Raw genomic sequence first — 13490 nt, 5'->3', positions numbered from 1 at the left:
ACATTCAGAGACCAAAAAGTACTTTGCTACGCTTCAAGTGTAGACCGTGGCATAAAGATCGTGTCAAGTGCCGAAGGACTGCAATTAAGTGCCACGGTCAGGTGTGGACCGTGGCGTTCAATCGTGGCATCTTTCCCTTAGCTCGCATCGTTCAGGGCTGATTGGACCACTTCGCATTCCGGGAGACTTAACTTCCAGGATATTGGTCCGAATTGTGTGATTCCGGTTGCAGAGGACAGAAGACTCATATATCTTAAACTTTGGTGAAGGAAGCTTTGGTGACTGGGAAGTGGAATGTTTCCTGGAGGGCTCATCTTCGCAGTGCATTTACACGATCAGGCTAAGGCGTCTAGACATGTGTCCATTCCGGAGACCGTATCTTCTTGCTCATAGCTCCGAATTGAATGATCTTGGATGTTCTGGAAATAGGACTCAAATATCTCTGATTCTCATGAAGGCCCCGTAAACTGAATCGGTTTGGAAGTGCACCGTCCTTCGCATTCTTCGGAGCTCATCGGCTTGGTCCAAAACGGCAGCGAGACAGGAGTTTCTTTCGACGAGCTTAACTTTCTGCTCACGCGTCGGAATTCCATGATTTCACTTCCTCTGGAACCGTGATCCAATCCTCTCTAACTTTGATGAAGCACCCGACTGCTGAATCGGACAGGAAGGTTCCCCGGACAGGCGATTTCGGAAACGTGTCTGCACCCGGAGATTTTGGCCGAGGAATCATTAGTCGGTACGCATTTTGGCCGATAAAATCCACCCGCGGTAAGTGAGAATGGCCGAGAAAAACCTTCCTGGTGCGCGAGAATGGCCGAGAACCTCCAAAAACCCAATTTCACCATTTTTTTAAGCCTTGGTCACCATTCCACTTCCTGGATTCATCTTTTCAGCTCCAAATAGCTCCAAATACATCTGATAAACACTCAAAACATGCTAAGACTCATTGGGACCTAATGCAACTCCTAAGTTCTAAAACAAACCCTAAGGACCTAAAATGCATGAAATAAAACATGAGTTGGAATAAAAAATGCAACCTAAATGATGCAAATTATGAACATATCAACTCCCCCACACTTGTCATTTGCTTGTCCTCAAGCAAAAATAGCAAATGAGAGAGAGAGGTTGAATGCATGGGAGTTCACATTTCCTTTTTGAGAGAAATGATCACAATGAGAATTCAAGTTCATGCAATGCAATGCAAAGCCATACTCAGATATATATCAACTCAACAAGGAATCTCCACAAGTTCTTCTCTCTCTCAACTCTTTCACATTCATTAAGCTTTTATCATGTGAATCTAATGATGCAATGTTTAAACAAGCTGGCTTGGCTAGGGAGAGGCTATGAGATTAAAATGATCTCATTAGTGTTCAAGTGGGTTTAATGCAGCAAGGGATCTCTCAATGAATGATCAAACTTTGGCAGAATGCTAAAGGTAAAAAGCAACCTATGCATACAAGGGCAAAGACTCATCACACCCCACCCTCTACTCAAAGCTTTCTCACTTGCTCACTCTCTCAAGAACCTCACTTTTCACACTTATTTTCCTCTCACTTGGGGACTTACTTTTCACTTTCACTCTCAAGTCTTGGAGTTCAAACTTTACACAGCTCTTTTTCTTTTGCAACCTCTAGCCTCTTTTTTCTTTCTTTTCAAAACATTTGAGCTCTTTGGCTTCTTTTCTTTTCCTTTTACTTAGAGGCTAGACTCTTTCTTTTCAACACACTAGAGCTCACTTTCTTTAACTCAAAACTCCAAGACTGATTTCTTTTTCTTTCATTCCCCTAGCTATTTCAACTTTCTCTTTTCCACTCATCTCACCTTTTTCCACTCACCAACAAGTCTTTTCCCCCACACTTATTCCTCACCAACACTCTCAGTTCCTTGATGTTGGAACACAGCACTCAATGAGACCTGCCCTTGTCGCTCTAAACCTAACACTTTCTGCTAAGTTTGATCCAAGGTGGCCTTTCAATTCACACACAAACATTGGCTTGAAAGAAGGATGGGTTCAAGGTGAGGGAACTGATCCATGATGCGGATTCAGCTACTTGAGCTAAGGAAAAAGGGTAAAACAATGGTTCTAGCTCAAGTATGTATATCGGTATCCACAAGCTTTTTCAAACAATGCATCACCAGATAATTTCAAGTCAAGTTCAAGGTTCCCACTTAATTAGAGTTGAGTTCAATTCAAACTTGCTTCTCAGATTCAGATCATTTCAGACCTTGCAAGCACAGAAAAAGATTCACAAGCATATTCAGTTCAAGTTTTCAAAGTGATGTACTCTCCAGAAAACCTATCATTACTCCTTGCAAGATGCAACCTACATGAACATGCAATCTAGACTCAATCCTAAAAATGAGAATGCAACTACATGATCATTTTTTTGTGAAAATTTTTCTGGTTTTTCAATTTTTTTTGTTTTTTTATATGCACTTAGATGAGACTACATGAATATGCAACTAGAATGTGACTCAAGACTCAAAGTGTAAAATAAGAACAGAGAAAACATGATTAGTAAAGGGTGAAACTCCTCCCCCACACTTAAATAACACAGTCCCTTGTGTTATAAAAGCATGAGAAAGGAGTTAAAGCAAAGCAAACAAGTAAAATGCAAAAGGGAAAAGAAGATGCATATATATACAGAGTTTTGAGTGTTTACCTCAATCACTGAGGTCTGATCCCAGGTAGTGGGATGGGTTGGAGGTGGAACATGATGGAGTTGAGTATCTAGGTGGGCTGCTCTCAGGTGAGTCTGGTAGGAACACTGTGGCCGGGTTCACCCAGTCTTCTTTTCCAGGTGGTAACACAAGGTCATGAGCGGCTGAGCTTTCTCCTATATCTTCTCTTGTGTCTTGTTTGGGTGAGGTGGCTGGAGCTGTGAGTTTCTTAACCTTCTTCTTAAGTTGTCTAACACAGTCAACGAGCTTGTGGATCGTTTTGTCTTGCCATTTGCACCATTTCTGAAGGCTGTTAACTCTGGAATACAGCTTCCTTGTGTGATAATCAGGCTCACCCCAAAAGTAAGGATCAAAGTGATACCGGCCTGCTCCCATCCTTCTTTCAAAATCTCTTGGCTCCTCATTCTCACAACCGGCTGTCCTAGTTGTGCTCTGCTCTTTAACTGGCTCTTTACCCTTAGAACTTGCAGTCCTCTTGCATTTGCGAATTGGAGGGTGAATGGCTGGGTTGTAGAGCTGATCCTTTAGAACAATAAAGGAGACATTGTGCCTTTCTCCGAGGGTGGTGATGGCTGGGTATGGCAACAGAACTTGAACTTTCTCATCTTGTAAGAGCTTGAAGTTGTACAAGAAGTTTTCACCATTGCTTTCTGCCAAGAACCCAACCTTGGTGAGTGTAGCTTCATCAATCAACTCATGCCTGACCTCAACATCATCAAAGACAAAACCTCTTGCTTTCAGAATCTTTGTCACTAGCCATCCATTGTGCAACTTAGTGAGCTTCTTTCTTTAACCCTCACTCCAAGCAATGTCCTTGTATATCAGCATATGGCGTGCCAAGAATGCACCACTAGATGGGATGTAGTGTGGGAAGCGAAATGCTCTCTTGCTCCTCAAGTGACTGATGAGAGGATGTAAACCCATACCCAGTAGTTCCATATCAGATAGATGCACCACACCATCATTGTGCTTGGTAAAGAACATTTGGCAAAGCACCTTGTGAGCATAGCGGATGGCTGGGTTTCTTATCCATGAACTCTTGCATCTTCCTCCTCTGAAACTCCCAAAAGCAATTGTATCCCACAGGTCAGTAATCATGTGATCAGGGTATGTGAACTTCAGTGTCTCATCCTATGCATGTCTTGGAAAGGCAAAGATCTCATCTAGTTCCTTGAAGCTTACATCGTATTGTGTACCATTGATTGTGAACTCTATGTGCCCAAGACCATTTCCCTCCATGATCCTTTCATCTCTTGGGCCATATCCACAAACTTGAAGGGATGCAAGGAACTCTTGTGTTACACCATCATGAGCCACATCTTTCATCTCAAAGAATCCACCAAATCCCATGTTATTAAAAATGAGCTGATCCTCTTCAAGAATCCCCATCTTTTTCAGCAGCTCCATGTCAGGGAACTTGGTTTGCAGCACCTTTACATTCTTGAACACAGCATCAGTCATCAAAAGTTGGTTCTTTGTCCTCAGGTTCTGACTTTCTTTTTGCTTTCTTAACCGGCTGCAATGGGATTTCAGGATCATTCTCTATTTCTTCTTCATCCTCAGCCACAGCCACCTCTTTTCCTGCCCTGTGAACAACCTCAACCAGTGCCAGTTCTTTACCAGAAGTCTTTGAAGTAGAGGCCTTTGTTTTCTTTGGTGCAGCCACACTCTTTGCCTTCTTCTCAGCTGGATCCTTTGGCTTCCTCTGTTTCTTCTGTTTCTTGAAAACTTTATGCCCAAAAGGCATAATCTGATCCTCTGAAGCTCCAGCTTTCTTTTTTTTTATTTCTCCATGGCTGCTGTTCTTTTTGTTCCTCCCATCATGCATTTTCTCAAATAGCTGTGAGCACCAAAACAAGAGAATAACAAAGGTTTTCCAAAAATTCACCAAGTTCATGTGTGACACAGATCATTTTCACTAGAAAAGAATGTGTCTTAAGCTGGTTAAAAACTCAATAAACTCAAAGCAATGGCAAGAAGCAATACACACAAAGAGTTCAGCTTGAAACACAATTTCTAAAAAAATCGAGATACTTGGTGAATTTCAAGAATTTTCTAAAAAAAATCCCAAGAACAGGTTATTCTCAAGCAAGATCCATGCATTTCCTATCCATTCTACTTGCACAATACTCACAAAATAATTCCAAGGTATCAAGAGGCCTATTAAAATCGATTCCATTTGATTTCCTGTTCATGAACAGTACACTAAGACATGGAAAATGTGAGTTTTAACAGACTAAGTACATTGGAATCTTCAAGTTTCGAGTGAAAAACGAATGTGCAGCAAGAAACTAGACATGATTACGAGTTCAATGCAGTTGGAATTTCTCAATTTGGTGCAAGAACGAGAGAGATATGAGTGTTTAGACTTCAAGAAATGGAGAGAAGGTGAGCAAACTCGTGAAGAAGAAGAAGAAGACTCGGTGGGACACAGCTGTATTGGCGCGTTCTTTGACCGGTCAACGTCCGTATGGTCAACATTTTTCAAAATTTGGTCGCGCCATCGTTGACCGTGGCACGTGACCGTGTCAAGAAAACGTGTGTGTGCTTTCTCTTTGCCGCGGCCTGGGTCGTCCCGCGTCTCTTGACCGTGGCAAACCCCGAACATGTGTTTCTTCTCCAACCTATGCCACAGTCAAGTGTTCTTCCCGTGGCAATCTCACCGTGGCAAAGTCCAAACCTCGGTCAATTCCTCTTTTTCCCTTGCCACGGCCAAACCTTTAGCCTGTGTCCTCCAATCCGTATCAAAGTCCGAACGTTGGCCCATTTCTTCTTGCTGTGCCACGGCCTGGCTTCTTCCCGTGTCATCTAACCGTGTCAAAGTCCGAGCCTTTGTCTTTCCATCTTTACTTTGCCACGGCCAGCTTGCGATCTCGTGTCTCGTGGCCGTGTCAAAGCCCGAACGTTGGCCCATTTCTCCTTGCTTTGCCACGGCCTGGCTTCTTCCCGTGTCATCTAACCGTGTCAAAGTCCGAGCCTTTGTCTTTCCATCTTTATTTTGCCACGGCCAGCTAGCGATCTCGTGTCTCGTGGCCGTGACAAAGCCCGAACCCAGGTTCCTTTATCTTCGTGTTGCCACGGCCTTGTATTCTCCTCGTGCCTCTCAACCGTGGCAATCACCGAATGATGGCTCAGTCCTCTTTTCTTTGCCGCGGTCGCCTGCGGTCCCGTGTCTTCAGACCGTGGCAAGTTCCGAACCTTTGCTCCTTTTGCCACGGCCACACCTGAGACCGTGTTTCCTTCCCCGTGGCTTAGCTAAGAAGCTTGCCGCGCCCTGGTATCTGACAGTGGCCGGTGACCGTACTCCAAACCGGGCATAAGCTTGTGTCCACTCCTTCATTCCTTTTCATCTTTTGTTCACTTTCCAAGGGTCCACACTCAAACCTGTAACCTGTAGACACTAAACAAACCCATCAAAACATCCTAAAACATAAAAAAGAAAGAAATCAAAAGATCAAAAGCATATTTACAGAAGATAAGCTTGGGGTGTCTCCCAAGAGCACTTTGTTTAAAGTCTCTAAGTTTGACTTTGGAAACCTGTTTAACAGGCTGGTGGTGGATCAAGAAGGGGAACTGATGTAGCTTCCTCCTTCCTTTGTGAAACCAGATAGTGCTTGATCCTTTGGCCATTTACCACAAACTCTTGACCATTCTTGCCTTCTAACACAACAGCTCCATATGGCCTCACCTCAAGAACTTTAAAGGGACCAGACCATCTAGACTTAAGTTTTCCAGGAAACAACTTAAGCCTAGAGTTGAACAGCAACACCAGGTCACCTTCCTTGAACTCCCTTTTCAAAATCTTTTGGTCATGCAGAGCCTTGGTCTTTTCTTTATAAATCTTTGAGCTCTCAAAATCCCCAAGCCTAATCTCCTCAAGTTCATGGAGTTGAATGACCCTTTTCTCTTGAGATGTCTTGATATCAAAGTTCAGCAACTTCACAGCCCACAAAGCCTTGTACTCCAACTCAACAGGAAGGTGGCAGCTCTTCCCATATAGCAGATTGAAAGGTGATGTCCCAATAGGAGTTTTAAAGGCAGTCCTATAAGCCCACAATGCATCATCTAGCCTTTTGCTCCAATCTTTTCTGCTTGAGCTAACAGTCCTCTCAAGAATGGCTTTGATTTGTATATTAGATACTTCAACCTGACCACTGGTTTGAGGATGATAAGGAGTAGCTACCTTGTGTTTCACTCCATGCTTTTTCAGCAATCCCTCCAAAGTCTTGTTCACAAAATGAGATCCTCCATCAGAGATAACAACCCTGGGTACTCCAAATCATGGGAAGATAATGCTCTTGAACAGCTTCACTACTACCTTGGAATCATTGGTAGGGGAAGCAATGGCCTCAACCCATTTGGACACATAGTCCACAGCGACAAGTATATACTGATTCCCATAGGATGAAATGAAGGGCCCCATGAAGTCAATCCCCCAGCAATCAAAGATCTCAACTTCTAGAATTGGGTTTTGAGGCATCTCACTCCTCTTTGATATGTTCCCGTGCCTCTGACAAGCATCACATGCTGAAACAACTAGCTGAGCATCTTTGAACATTGTGGGCCACCAAAACCCACTCTGAAGAACCTTGGCCACAGTCTTGAATGCTCCCATGTGACCCCCAAAAGCTGAACCATGACACTCTTGCAACACAGGTTGCATCTCCTCCTCAGCAAGACACCTTCTATACAACTGATCTTTGTTCAGGACATACAAGTAAGGCTCATCCCAATGGTATCTTTGAACATCTCTGAAAAACTTCTTCCTGTGGTAAGCATCAAGTTCAGGTGGTTTCACTCCACAAGCAAGAAAGTTCACAATATCAGCAAACCAGGACATCCTCCTCTCTTGGATGCTATCCACTTCTTCAAACTTCAAATAAGAATGGAGCACCATCAGTGATTCCTCAGGAAGACTGTCATTAAGAGGGACTTCAGAGTCTATTCTCAACCTAGAGAGATGGTCTGCAGCTCCATTCTCTATACCCTTTTTATCTTGTACTTCCATATCAAATTCCTGAAGTAGAAGAACCCATCTTAACAGTCTAGGCTTGGCATCTTTCTTGGTCATCAGATACCTGAGGGCTGCATGATCAATATATACTATGACTTTTGATCCCACCAGGTAGCTTCTGAATTTATCAAAGGCAAAGACTATTGCCAGCATTTCCTTCTTAGTAGTAGCATACTTCTCTTGTTCAGAGTCAAGTGTTCTACTGGCATAGTAGATAACATGTAGCTTCTTGTCCTTCCTTTGCCCAAGTACTGCTCCAACAGCAAAATCAGATGCATCTATCATAACCTCAAAAGGAAGGGACCAGTATGGTGCTTGGACAATAGGTGCACTGACTAATGCATCCTTGATCATCTTGACGGCTTCTTCACATTCATAATCAAAGATGAAATCAACTTCTTTACACAACAGCCTTGTCAAGGGCCTGGCAATTCTTGAGAAGTCTTTGATAAATCTTCTGTAAAACCTTGCATGCCCAAGGAAACTCCTTATCCCTTTGACTGAAGTGGGAGTTTGCAGATTCACCATCACTTCCACCTTTGCTCTGTCAACCTCTATGCCCTTCTCAGATATCTTGTGCCCAAGAACTATTCCTTCCTGCACCATGAAGTGGCATTTCTCCCAGTTTAACACCAAGTTATGCTGCTCACATCTCTCCAAGACCTGTGACAAATTAGAGAGACAATCCGAGAAGGAGGAGCCATAGACACTAAAATCATCCATGAACACCTCCACCTTCTCTTCAATTATGTTAGAGAAGATATGCATCATGCAACGTTGAAATGTGGCAGGGGCATTACAGAGACCAAAAGGCATTCGCCTGTATGCAAAAGTGTCATATGGGCATGTAAATGTTGTTTTCTCTTGATCTCGGGGATCTATGGGAATTTGGAAGAACCCCGAGTACCCATCGAGAAAACAAAAGAAGGGGTGGTTTGCAAGCCTCTCTAACATCTGATCAATGAAAGGCAAAGGAAAATGATCCTTTCTAGAGGCTGCATTGAGCTTTCTATAGCCTATACACATTCTGTGTCCTGTGACAGTCCTAGTAGCTATCAGCTCATCCTTCTCGTTTTTAACCGCTGTGATCCCACCCTTCTTGGGCACAACATGAACAGGAGACACCCATCTTGAGTCAGAGATTGGGTAAATTATCCCTGCCTCAAGAAGTTTAAGTATCTCCTTCTTAACCACTTCCTTAAGGTTGGGGTTAAGACGTCGTTGATGCTCAATAGAAGCATAGATTGGTCCTCTAAGTGAATCATGTGGGTGCAAATGTCAGGAGAGATCCCTCTAATATCAGCCAAAGAATATCCTATGGCTCTCCTGAACTTTCTTATCTCACTAAGCAATGCACTCTCTTGATGCTCTAATAAGCTATCATTGATGATTACTGGATATGTGGAGTTTAAGCCCAAGAAAGCATACCTGAGCCCTGTTGGTAGAGGCTTGAGCTCAACAGGGGGTGCATCAGCCTCATTCCAATCCTGGTCCAAGTTGCTTTGGCTGGTGTCTGATCCTTTGATAGCAAAAACCTCAGAGCCACTTTGTTCCAGTTCCAAAAACCTTGTCTCAGGACCCAGCTCTCTAGCATTGTCCAAATACAACTTGTACCCCTCACTTGCTTCTGCTAAGAGCCCACTGTCAGCCTTAAAAGATGATCAAGTTGCTGAGAAATCAAAGAAAGAAAAGAGTAAAGAGGTAGCAAAGGAACCTGAACCAGAAAAGGTATATGTGCCACCACCTCCATACCAACCCAAGCTCCCATTCCCAGGAAGGTTTAAGAAGCAACTTGTGGACAAGGCAAGAGCTGTATTTGAGAAGGCACTCAATGAGACACCACTCACTATGCCTCTCGTTGATGCATTCCTAATGATGCCAAAGATGGGTAAGTTCTTAAAAGATGTCATTCTGAACAAGACTAAAGAGCTTCAAGGCATGGTGGTACTAAGTCATGAATGCAGTGCTATCATTCAGAAGAAGTCCATTCCAAGAAATTTGACTGATCCAGGGAGTTTCACACTCCCTTGTGCCATTGGACCTCTTCTATTCTCTGGATGTCTCTGTGATCTAGGAGCATCAGTCAGCTTGATGCCATTCTCCATAGCAAAGAAGTTGGGCTTTAGAGTCTTCAAACCTGCAAGGATTTCTATTATCCTTGCAGATAGATCAGTTAGATTGCCTGTTGGTATGTTGGAAGATCTACCTGTTAAGATAGGTGGTTTTGAGGTTCCAACAGATTTTGTTGTGCTAGAAATGGATGAGGAACCAGTTGATCCTCTTATCTTGGGCAGGCCATTCTTGGCAACTGCAGGAGCTATTATTGATGTGAGAGGTGGGATAATAGAGCTTCAACTTGGGTCTGAAAAGCTCAAGTTTGATGTGAATGAGATGATGAAGAAACCCACCATTGAAGGTCAATGTTTCTATGTGGAGACAATGGATCAGTTGGCTGATGAGTTGCTTGAGGAACTCAACACTGAGGATCCTCTTCAAGCTGCTCTAACTCAAGAACAAGGAGACAATGGGCTCTTAGCAGAAGCAAGTGAAGGATACACGTTGTATTCGGACAATGCTAGAGAGCTGGGTCCTGAGACAAGGTTTTTGGAACTGGAACAAAGTGGCTCTGAGGTTTTTGCTATCAAAGGATCAGAGACCAGCCAAAGCAGCTTGGACCAGGATTGGAATGAGGCTAATGCACCCCCTGTTGAGCTCAAGCCTCTACCAACAGGGCTCAGGTATGCTTTCTTGGGCTTAAACTCCACATATCCAGTAATCATCAATGATAGCTTATTAGAATCAAGAGAGTGCATTGCTTAGTGAGATAAGAAAGTTCAGGAGAGCCATAGGATATTCTTTGGCTGATATTAGAGGGATCTCTCCTGACATTTGCACCCACAGGATTCACCTAGAGGACCAATCTATGTCCTCTATTGAGCATCAACGACGTCTTAACCCCAACCTTAAGGAAGTGGTTACGAAGGAGATACTAAAACTTCTTGAGGCAGGGATAATTTACCCAATCTCTGACTCAAGATGGGTGTCTCCTGTTCATGTTGTGCCCAAGAAGGGTGGGATCACAGTGGTTAAAAATGAGAAGGATGAGCTGATAGCTACTAGGACTAGCACAGGACACAGAATGTGTATAGACTATAGAAAGCTCAATGCAGCCTCTAGGAAGGATCATTTTCCTTTGCCTTTCATTGATCAGATGTTAGAAAGGCTTGCAAACCACCCCTTCTTTTGTTTTCTCGATGGGTACTCAGGGTTCTTCCAAATTCCCATAGATCCCCGAGATCAATAGAAAACAACATTCACATGCTCTTATGGCACTTTTGCATACAGGCGAATGCCTTTTGGTCTCTGTAATGCCCCTGCCACATTTCAACGTTGCATGATGCATATCTTCTCTGACATAATTGAAGAGAAGGTGGAGGTGTTCATGGATGATTTTAGTGTCTATGGCTCCTCCTTCTCGGATTGTCTCTCTAATTTGTCACAGGTCTTGGAGAGATGTGAGCAGCATAACTTGGTGTTAAACTGGGAGAAATGCCACTTCATGGTGCAGGAAGGAATAGTTCTTGGGCACAAGATATCTGAGAAGGGCATAGAGGTTGACAGAGCAAAGGTGGAAGTGATGGTGAATCTGCAAACTCCCACTTCAGTCAAAGGGATAAAGAGTTTCCTTGGGCATGCAGGGTTTTACAGAAGATTTATCAAACACTTCTCAAGAATAGCCAGGCCCTTGACAAGGCTGTTGTGTAAAGAAGTTGATTTCATCTTTGATTATGAATGTGAAGAAGCCTTCAAGATGATCAAGGATGCATTAGTCAGTGCACCTATTGTCCAAGCACCATACTGGTCCCTTCCTTTTGAGGTTATGACAGATGCATCTGATTTTGCTGTTGGAGCAGTATTTGGGCAAAGGAAGGACAAGAAGCTACATGTTATCTACTATGTCAGTAGAACACTTGACTCTGAACAAGAGAAGTATGCTACTACTAAGAAGGAAATGCTGGCAATAGTCTTTGCCTTTGATAAATTCAGAAGCTACCTGGTGGGATCAAAAGTCATTGTATATACTGATCATGCAGCCCTCAGGTATCTGATGACCAAGAAAGATGCCAAGCCTAGACTGTTAAGATGGGTTCTTCTACTTCAGGAATTTGATATGGAAGTACAAGATAAAAAGGGTATAGAGAATGGAGCTGCAGACCATCTCTCTAGGTTGAGAATAGACTCTGAAGTCCCTCTTAATGACAGTCTTCCTGAGGAATCACTGATGGTGCTCCATTCTTATTTGAAGTTTGAAGAAGTGGATAGCATCCAAGAGAGGAGGATGTCCTGGTTTGCTGATATTGTGAACTTTCTTGCTTGTGGAGTGAAACCACCTGAACTTGATGCTTACCACAGGAAGAAGTTTTTCAGAGATGTTCAAAGATACCATTGGGATGAGCCTTACTTGTATGTCCTGAACAAAGATCAGTTGTATAGAAGGTGTCTTGCTGAGGAGGAGATGCAACCTGTGTTGCAAGAGTGTCATGGTTCAGCTTTTGGGGGTCACATGGGAGCATTCAAGACTGTGGCCAAGGTTCTTCAGAGTGGGTTTTGGTGGCCCACAATGTTCAAAGATGCTTAGTTTGTTGTTTCAACATGTGATGCCTGTCAGAGGCATGGGAACATATCAAAGAGGAGTGAGATGCCTCAAAATCCAATTCTAGAAGTTGAAATCTTTGATTGCTGGGAGTTTACTTCATGGGGCCCTTCATTTCATCCTATGGGAATCAGTATATACTTGTTGCTGTGGACTATGTGTCCAAATGGGTTGAGGCCATTGCTTCCCCTACCAATGATTCCAAGGTAGTAGTGAAGCTGTTCAAGAGCATTATCTTCCCAAGATTTGGAGTACCCAGGGTTGTTATCTCTGATGGAGGATCTCATTTTGTGAACAAGACTTTGGAGGGATTGCTGAAAAAGCATGGAGTGAAACACAAGGTAGCTACTCCTTATCATTCTCAAACCAGTGGCCAGGTTGAAGTATCTAATAGACAGATCAAAGCCATTCTTGAGAGGACTGTTAGCTCAAGCAGAAAAGATTGGAGCAAAAGGCTAGCTGATGCATTGTGGGCTTATAGGACTGCCTTTAAAACTCCTATTGGGACATCACCTTTCAATCTGCTATATGGGAAGAGCTGCCACATTCCTGTTGAGTTGGAGTACAAGGCTTTGTGGGCTGTGAAGTTGCTGAACTTTGATATCAAGACATCTCAAGAGAAAAGGGTCATTCAACTCCATGAACTTGAAGAGATAAGGCTTGGAGCTTTTGAGAGCTCAACGATTTATAAAGAAAAGACCAAGGCTCTGCATGACCAAAAGATTCTGAAAAGGGAGTTCAAGGAAGGGGATCTAGTGTTGCTGTTCAACTCTAGGCTTAAGTTGTTTCCAGGAAAACTTAAGTCTAGATGGTTTGGCCCCTTTAAAGTTCTTGAAGTCAGGCCATATGGAGCTGTTGTCTTAGAAGGAAAGAATGGTCAAGAGTTTGTGGTAAATGGCCAAAGGATCAAGCACTATCTGGTTTCACAAAGGAAGGAGGAAGCTACATCAGTTCCCCTTCTTGATCCACCACCAGCCTATTAAACAGGTTTCCAAAGTCAAACTTAGAGACTTTAAACAAAGTGCTCTTGGGAGACACCCCAAGCTTATCTTTTGTAAATATGCTTTTGATCTTTTAATTTCTTTCTTTTTTATGTTTTAGGATGTTTTGATGGGTTTGTTTAGTGTCTACAGG

Source organism: Eutrema salsugineum, unplaced genomic scaffold (assembly GCF_000478725.1).
Source record: "Eutrema salsugineum unplaced genomic scaffold, Eutsalg1_0 scaffold_14, whole genome shotgun sequence".
NCBI lineage: Eukaryota > Viridiplantae > Streptophyta > Magnoliopsida > Brassicales > Brassicaceae > Eutrema > Eutrema salsugineum.
Note: the sequence above shows the minus strand (reverse complement) of the source record.